Here is a 7,979-nt window from a genome sequence, read left to right on the forward strand (position 1 = left end):
AGCTGTATTAGTGGGGGTGGAGTCCTGATCTGTGGCCCTGTGGATCCCCACATCTGGGGGTCTTGGAAGTAAGGAAGTGGGATCCCATACCTCTGAGCAAGACTGGCAGGGTGAGGACTGTGTAGCCTAGAGAAGAGCAGGCTCCAGGGGCTCCAATTTGGGTGGTTGGCTGGGTGGGGAAGGGGGACAATAACTCCAGGGGTGGGTGTGAAGACAGATACTTGGGTACTCAAGTCACTTCCTCTGCAGAAAGACATCCTCCTATAAACTAATCTCAGACAAGTGAGGATTAAAGATATTATCACATGAAGTGATTTACTTCTGTGAGTTGTTTGTCTTTTAAATTTTTCTATATTTTTAAACTTTCCCTCATATTTTTTAAAACAATGAACAATTTGTTTCTTTTTTCTTTTCAATGTCAGAAAATATACATAACTTAAAATTTACTATTTTAGTCCTCTTTAGATGTATAATTTAGTGGTACTAAGCACATTCTCAGTGATATACAACCATCAGCACAGTATTTCCAAAATATTTTTTTTATCACCCCAAACAAATTCTGCAGCACTTAAGTAATAACACCTAATTTTTCTCTCCTCTTAACATCTAACTGGTAACCATTGTTCTTCTTCTTTATAAATTTGACTATTTTGGGTCCTATGTAAATGGAATCATAAAAAATTATGTGGTATGTGACTTATTTAATCAACACTCATCCACACATCAGAATTTCATTCCTTTTAAAATGCTGAATAATCTATAATTGTATGTATATACTACATTTGTTTATTCATGCATCTGCCAATGGGTATTTGGGTTATTTTCACCTCTGGCTATTGCAATTATGCTAAGATAAACATTCTTGTATGTATATCTGTTTAGGTTCTTGCTTTCAGTTCTTTGAAGTTTATACATAGAGGTGCAGTTGCTGGATCATATGGTAATTCTATGTTTATTTTGAGGTATTGGCATACTGTTTTCCACAGTGGCTGCACCATTATACATTCCCACCATCAATGCACAGGGTTCAATTTTTCCATGTCTTTGCTAACAGTTTTTTTTTCAATTTTTTAATTATTGTTTTGTATAATAGCCATCCTAATAGAAGTGAAGTGCTATCTCACTGTAATTTTAATTTGTATTTCCCTAATGATCAGTTATTTTATTTTTCCTTTTCCTCCTCTTTCTTTCTTCTTTTTTTAGATTGACTCTTACTGTTTTCCAGGCTGACCTTGAACTCTTGGGCTCCAGTTGATCCTCCTGCCTCAGCCTTCAGAGTGCTGGGACTACAGAAGGGTGCCACCATACCTAGCTTATCAGTCATTTTTTCTATAAAGATTAATGACATTTATATGCTGTTGATAATTTGTATACCTTCTTTGGAGAAATGTCTCTTTAAGTCCTTTGTCCATCTTTGTATTGTCTTTTAGTTGTTGAGTAGTAGCGGTTCTTTATATCTTCTGGATATTAATCCTTTATCAGATATATCAGATATTTTCATAGGTTGCCTTTTCATTGTGTTGATTATGTCCTTTGGTGCACAACATTTTAAATTTTGATTAATTTCAAGTTATCTTTTGCTGCCTATGATTTTGGTATCATATTAGAAAAATTATTGCCAAGTCTAATATCATAAAATTTTACCCTATTTTCTTCTAAGAGTTTTATAGTTTTAGCTCCTACTTTTAGATTATTGACTCATTTTCTGTTAATTTACCAGGGATTGGACTCAGGGGCACTCGACCACTGAGCCACATCCCCAGTCCTATTTTGTATTTTACTTAGAGACAGGATCTCACTGAGTTGCTTAAAGCCTCACTTTTGCTGAAACTGGCCTTGAAGTTGTGATCCTTCTTCCTCAGCCTCCCAAGCTGCTGGGATTATAGGTGTGCACCACCGTATCCGGCAATTTTTGTGTTAATTTTTGTAAGGTAAGGGTACCACTTCATTCTTTTGCATGTGGACATCTAGTTTTCCTAGTCCCATTTGTTGAGAAAAGTGTTGTTTCCACATTGACTTATCTTGGGTACCCTTGTGGAAAATCATTTGACCATATGGGGAAGGTTTACTTCTGGACTCTGCCCTATTTTGTTGGTCTATATGTCTGTCATTATACCATTTTGATTACTGTTGCTTTGTCCCAGTCTACTTGGTAAGCACACAAACCTCCTTTATTTCAAAATTTTATGTCAGGCCTCTTTAGCTCTTATATTTCTGGTTTTTTTTTTAATCATTTAGATTAACAACCATATTCTTAGTGATGCTAGGGATGTAGATCAGTGGTAGAGCACTTGCTTAGTATGTGAAAGGCCCTGGGTTCAATTCCAAGCACTGCAAAAAAACAAACAAACCCCAAATATCCATATCTTTGGTCACTGAGAAGGAAATATTGATAGAAAGGTTTTTTTGTTGTTGTTGTTGTTGTTTTTTTTTTTTTTGGCATGATCTCCTTTAACCTATATAAGGGCCTGTGCAACAAAAGAAAGAGTCTGAAACTACTCTTTTTGGGATCAGGGCATCATCTACTCCAAATGTAATTTTTTTAAAAAATATTTTTTTTTTTGTAGTTGGACACAATATCTTTATTTTACTTATTTTTATGTGGTGCTGAGTATCGAACCCAGGGCCTTGCTAGGCAAGTATTCTACCACTGAGCCACAACTCCAGCCCCCCAATTGTAATTTTTTAATTTTTAAAAATTTTTAGTTGTACATGGATACAATATTTTTATTTTATTTATTTATTTTTATGTGGTGCTGAGGATTAAACCCAGTGCCTCGCGTGTGTGAGGCAAGCAACTGAACCACAACTCCAGCCCAGTAATTTTTTTTTTTTTTGATAGGGACCTGGCCAATGAGCATGGAGCACCACCCACATCCCATAAATAGCATCCACATGTACAAAATTGTTTCCTGATTACTAAGAGAACTCACACAAGTCTCTTGCCTCTTCCTACTCCTTCCTTTAAAGCATTTGTTGACCCCATTTTCTTAGATTTTATTATCTTCTTTATACCAATGTGTCTGCCCTGTCGTCCATCCACCGATCCATTCATCCACTCCATTTGATGACTATTACATTCATCCACTCCATTTGATGACTATTACATTCATCCACTCCATTTGATGACTATTACATTCCAGGCATTCTGCTCAGCACTGGGGAAAAAAAAACAGATATTAAGCTCTGCCTTCAGGGAGCTTATATTCTGTTTGAGGGAGACAGACAATAAATAAAATAAGTTCGTTATTTATAAGGAAATTAGTGGTTAAACTATGGAGAAAAATAAAGCAGGTTAAGGTACTAAGAAATCATCAGACATAAGCAAAACTTGAGAATGTTTATGATGATATTTAGACTGCTAGTAATTGTTAAATGAATTGGAACATTCAAATAGTGAGAAATTGTGAAGTCATTGAAAATATGTTGGACACCATATTTTTTTTTAACCTGGCAAAATATTCATGGAAAGTTTCTAAGTAAAAAATCTAGGCTGGGGTTGTGGCTCAGTGGTAGAGTGCTTTCCTAGCCTGTGTGAGACACTGAGTTCGATTCTCAGCACCATGTATAAGCAAGTAAATAAATAAAGGTCCATCAATAACTAATAAAAATACTTTTAAAAAAGTATCCTGCTTGTATGTGTTTTTTGCGCATACAATCTTGTTTTAATTCTATAAAATAAACCTAGTATATTTATCAAAATGTCTTGAAGGACAAACACTAATAGTATAAAATGATTGTATTTGGGTGGGAAATTATGAGTAAGTTTGAGTTTTTTTCTAAGTTCTTATTAAATCAACATGGTGGGTATAAAAATACCAGCACAGACACATACACACAGGGGTATACACACACACACACACACACACACAAAGACACACATACTACATATATATGTATATCTGACAAACTTTAAAAAAATTTTTTTAGTTGTAGATGGACACAATACCCTCATTTTATGTATTTTTATGTGGTGCTGAGGAGTGAAATGAACCCGGTGCCTCATATGTCTGAGATAAGCACTGCACCACTGAGCTACAACCCAGCCCCTTGACAAACATTTTTGATAGATAAATTTAACATGGGAATGCCTGTAAGTGTATTTCTACCATATTACAATATACTTAAAATTACCCATGTCTTCAAATTTCTGATTCCTTTTCTGCTCTCTGTTGACTGCTTGTTTTTCCTAACACTGTGAAATTAATGCAATTAGCCTTTAGAAGCATCTCACTTGCATATGCTCCATTTAAATTTCACTTTTGTACCTGATTTTGTTGTAGTGATTTTATTTTGTAAAATTATATAACTTTTAGGCAGCACAAATACTGTGTCTGCCCCTTTCCTTACTAGTTACCATTACTTTTTTTTGGAGAGAGAGGCAATACTGGGGACTGGACTCATGGGCACTCGACCACTGAGCCACATCCCCAGCCCTACTTTGTATTTTATTTAGAGACAGGGTCTCACTGAGTTGCTTAGAGCTTTTTTTTTTTTTTTCTTTTTCTGAGGCTGGCTTTGAACTTGTGATCCTCCTGCCTCAACCTCCTGAGCCACTGGGATTACAAGGGTGCACAACCATGCTCAGCTCAGTTACTTTTACTTTTAAAGACATATTGATATTTTTTTTTTAGAAAAATCTGAAGTTAACCACCCTCCTTCCCTCCCTGAAAAGGCAAAAGCCTTCACGTACATTGACTTCTTCCCTATTGGGTTCCCTTGCCTTTCATGATCTTGTTCCTATTACTTTAACTGCACCTTATTGTTTTTTTTAAAAAGAGAGAGAGAATTTCTTAATACTTATTTTTTAGTTTTTCCGCGGACACAACATCTTTATTTTAAGGTGGTGCTAAGTATAGAACCCAGCGCCCTGCGGATGCAGGGCAAGCGCATTACCACTTAAGCCACATCCCCAGCCCTTAACTGGGGATCAAACCCAGGGTGTTGCACATGCTAGGCAAGTGTTCTACCACTGAGCCACAACTCCAGCCCTCCAATTGTAATTTTTTAAAATTTTTTATTTTTAAATCACTATTGATACCGGTGATAAAAATCAATCAGGGCTGAGTCCCTTTCACCCAGATGATGAAGACTGAACACCCGAGAAATGCCAGGGCAAATGTAAAAAGCAAGTTTTATTTAGGTTGATTTGAGGTGGCTAAGGGAACAAAGCACCAGGCAACCCACATGCTAAAGAACAACCAATCAGGTGCCGACAGACAAGAGACAGCAGTGATGGTGCTGCATAACACCTGTCAATCAACGGGGTCTCCTGACCAATCCTGGAAGGACACGGATCTCAGCAAGATCCCCAACCTTAAGAGGACCAGGGACCCTAAAAACCTTACTTTCCTGTCCCAAGCCCTCCCTTCCTGCCCTAAACCCAATAAAATTCCAATCCAGTGAGCCTGGGTGCCATTCCCCTGGATTGCTCTGTTGGACTGGAGGGCCTCCCCAGGGAGTGAATCTCAATAAAGCCTTGTTCAGCTGCTTTTAATCTGTCTCCTTTTGGTCACCAGTGCCTGACCTTACACAGAGACAGACTTCTCCACAGGGAAGGAGCCCAGAGCTGGAAGTCTGAGGAAGTGGGGGGTGTCCTGCCCTTTTTATACATTTTAGATTTCCTTTGTTCTCATGCTCTCCTCCTCCCCCCATCCTGTCTTCATGACTAGTGATCCAAAAGGTGGGCCAAAGGTGAATGATCCTGGGCAGGAAAGGAAGGGGGCATTCATTTATTAACACCTCCTTGTAGGTTGGATCAATTCCCTGAAGGCAGGTCACCTTGGCAAGGGTGGAGGAGTGGGAAGTGTCCTGAAGGTATTAGCATTTCATTTCCTCCTGAATCAGCCACCATCTTTCTGTCTAGTCATTTATTTATGTTTAAAAAAATATTTTTTTAAAAATTTATTTGTTCTAATTAGTTATACAAGTGCATTTTGACACATCATACATAAATGGAGCTTAACTTCTCATTCTTCTGGTGGTGCATGATGTAGAATTACACAGGCTATATAATCATATGTGCACATAGAATAATAATGTCTGATTCATTCTACAGCCATTCCTATCCCCAAACTCCCTCCCCTCCCTTAACTTCCCTCTGATTAGTCCTAAGTACCTCTATTTTCCCCCATCCTTTGTTATGAATTAGCATCCACATATCAGAGAAAACATTTGGCTTTTTGTTCTTTGGGACTGGCTTATTTCACTTAGCATAATATTTTACAGTTCCATCCATTTATTGGCAAATGCCATAATTTCATTCTTCTTTAAGGCTGAGTAATATTCCATTGTGTATATATATCACATTTTTTAATCCATTCATCTGTTGAAGGGCACCTAGGTTGGTTCCAGTTTAGTTAATGTTATAAACATTGATGTAGCTAAATCACTGTAGTGTGCTGAATTTAAGTCCTTTGACCTAATCAATTTTATCTACGTTGGCTATCTTTTTGTTCCCTGGCCTTACTGTCATCTATTTACGCTTTGGCCAAGCAACTTTTCTCTTCCTCTTCTTTCTTTTCAACCATGTCTTGAACCCAGTGGACCCTCAATACACCTTGGTTTATGAATGAATGAAAATACAATCCTGCACCATCTGTGACATGTGCCTGCACATAATCCCACTGGACCCCAATACAGGCCACTGAAAGAAGAGCCAAATGTCTTCCCAAACACCTAGATGCTGGTGGCTGAGTAGACATCTGATATCCTGACCATGTTTTGATCTAAACTCTCCTTGACTGTTTTTCTCGGAAGGAACCACCCTCTTTCAAAAGTCTTTGTGAGTAACAGGATAGGTAACAGACCTTAGTTCAGGCTTTTTTTTTTTTTTTTTTTTTTAATGTAAAGGCCACTCTATGAAAATAACCAGAAACATTTCAGCTAAGCCTTTGTCCCAGAGTGGCAGGAAAACAGAAGTGGGAGTGGACTTGAATGGAGGTTACAGGAAAGTTCAAATCCAAGGGCTAAAAGGACATGCCAACTAGAAGGTCATGGGCTAAACCAATAACATTGGTACTTTTCCAATACATGTTTAGCATAGGTTTTGACCAATAGCCTTGGTATTTTTCCAAGATCTGATTACCATAGATCCTGATCAATGCCCTCACTATATAAACTCCTAGATTACTGCACTTAGTGTGGCAACAACCCCTATTGGGTCCCTTTTTGCCCTGAGGGAGTTTGTTTCTTTTCTTCTCATTTAAATAAAACCTGCTATTTTATGCTCACTCTTCCTCATCAGTGGATTTCATTCTTCAAATTCATAAGAAAAGAACTTGGAAAGCAGACACTGGCAGGCGACTGGAATCTGCTGCAACACTAAGCAGCAGAGGCTTAAAATCCAGTTTCATTTTGCACAGGAAACAGGCTGAGTCCTGGCTAGCATGACTTTGGGGCCATGACTGCAGGGAGCAAAAGAAGACTTTCCTTGTGAAGAAGGACCTCTACAGAGCTTGTTCAGAGGGTGAAGGGTGCCCAATCCTCCTTGGACGCCATCCTCCTGGGGTTTCTCCAGAAGTGGACCCTGAGGAAATAAGTGCTAATCATTTATTTGGGATGTGATGGCAGGTAGCCCTGATAGTGGGTGGGGCTGAATCGCAGTTGATACAAGGGTATGCTCTCCAGCCATTGGCAACTGTAAGGGGCTGGTCCTCAGTTTTACTGCAAACTTGGAGAGATCGTTTAGAACATTCCTCAGAATTCTCCACAGCAGGGGAAAGGGACACAGATTTTAGCATCCTTCATGATGGGGGGCTCCATCCAGAGCCTGTAAGTGTTGGGCTCTGCTAGCTTGTCCAGCAATGAACTGAGGCTGCTCCTGTGCCCCCCAGGAGGTCTGAACAGGGACACCTACCACACCTGGAACCTGATCAGGTAGCTTGCTTATCTTCTGGACAACATGTAGCTGATTCTTTGTAAGTGGTTCATCTTTCCTCTCGGTTGCCTTTCACTCCCTGGTGATGTGTCTTTATGCA

Source organism: Spermophilus citellus (genome assembly GCF_964194105.1).
Source record: "Spermophilus citellus genome assembly, chromosome: 11".
In the NCBI taxonomy this organism is placed as follows: domain Eukaryota; kingdom Metazoa; phylum Chordata; class Mammalia; order Rodentia; family Sciuridae; genus Spermophilus; species Spermophilus citellus.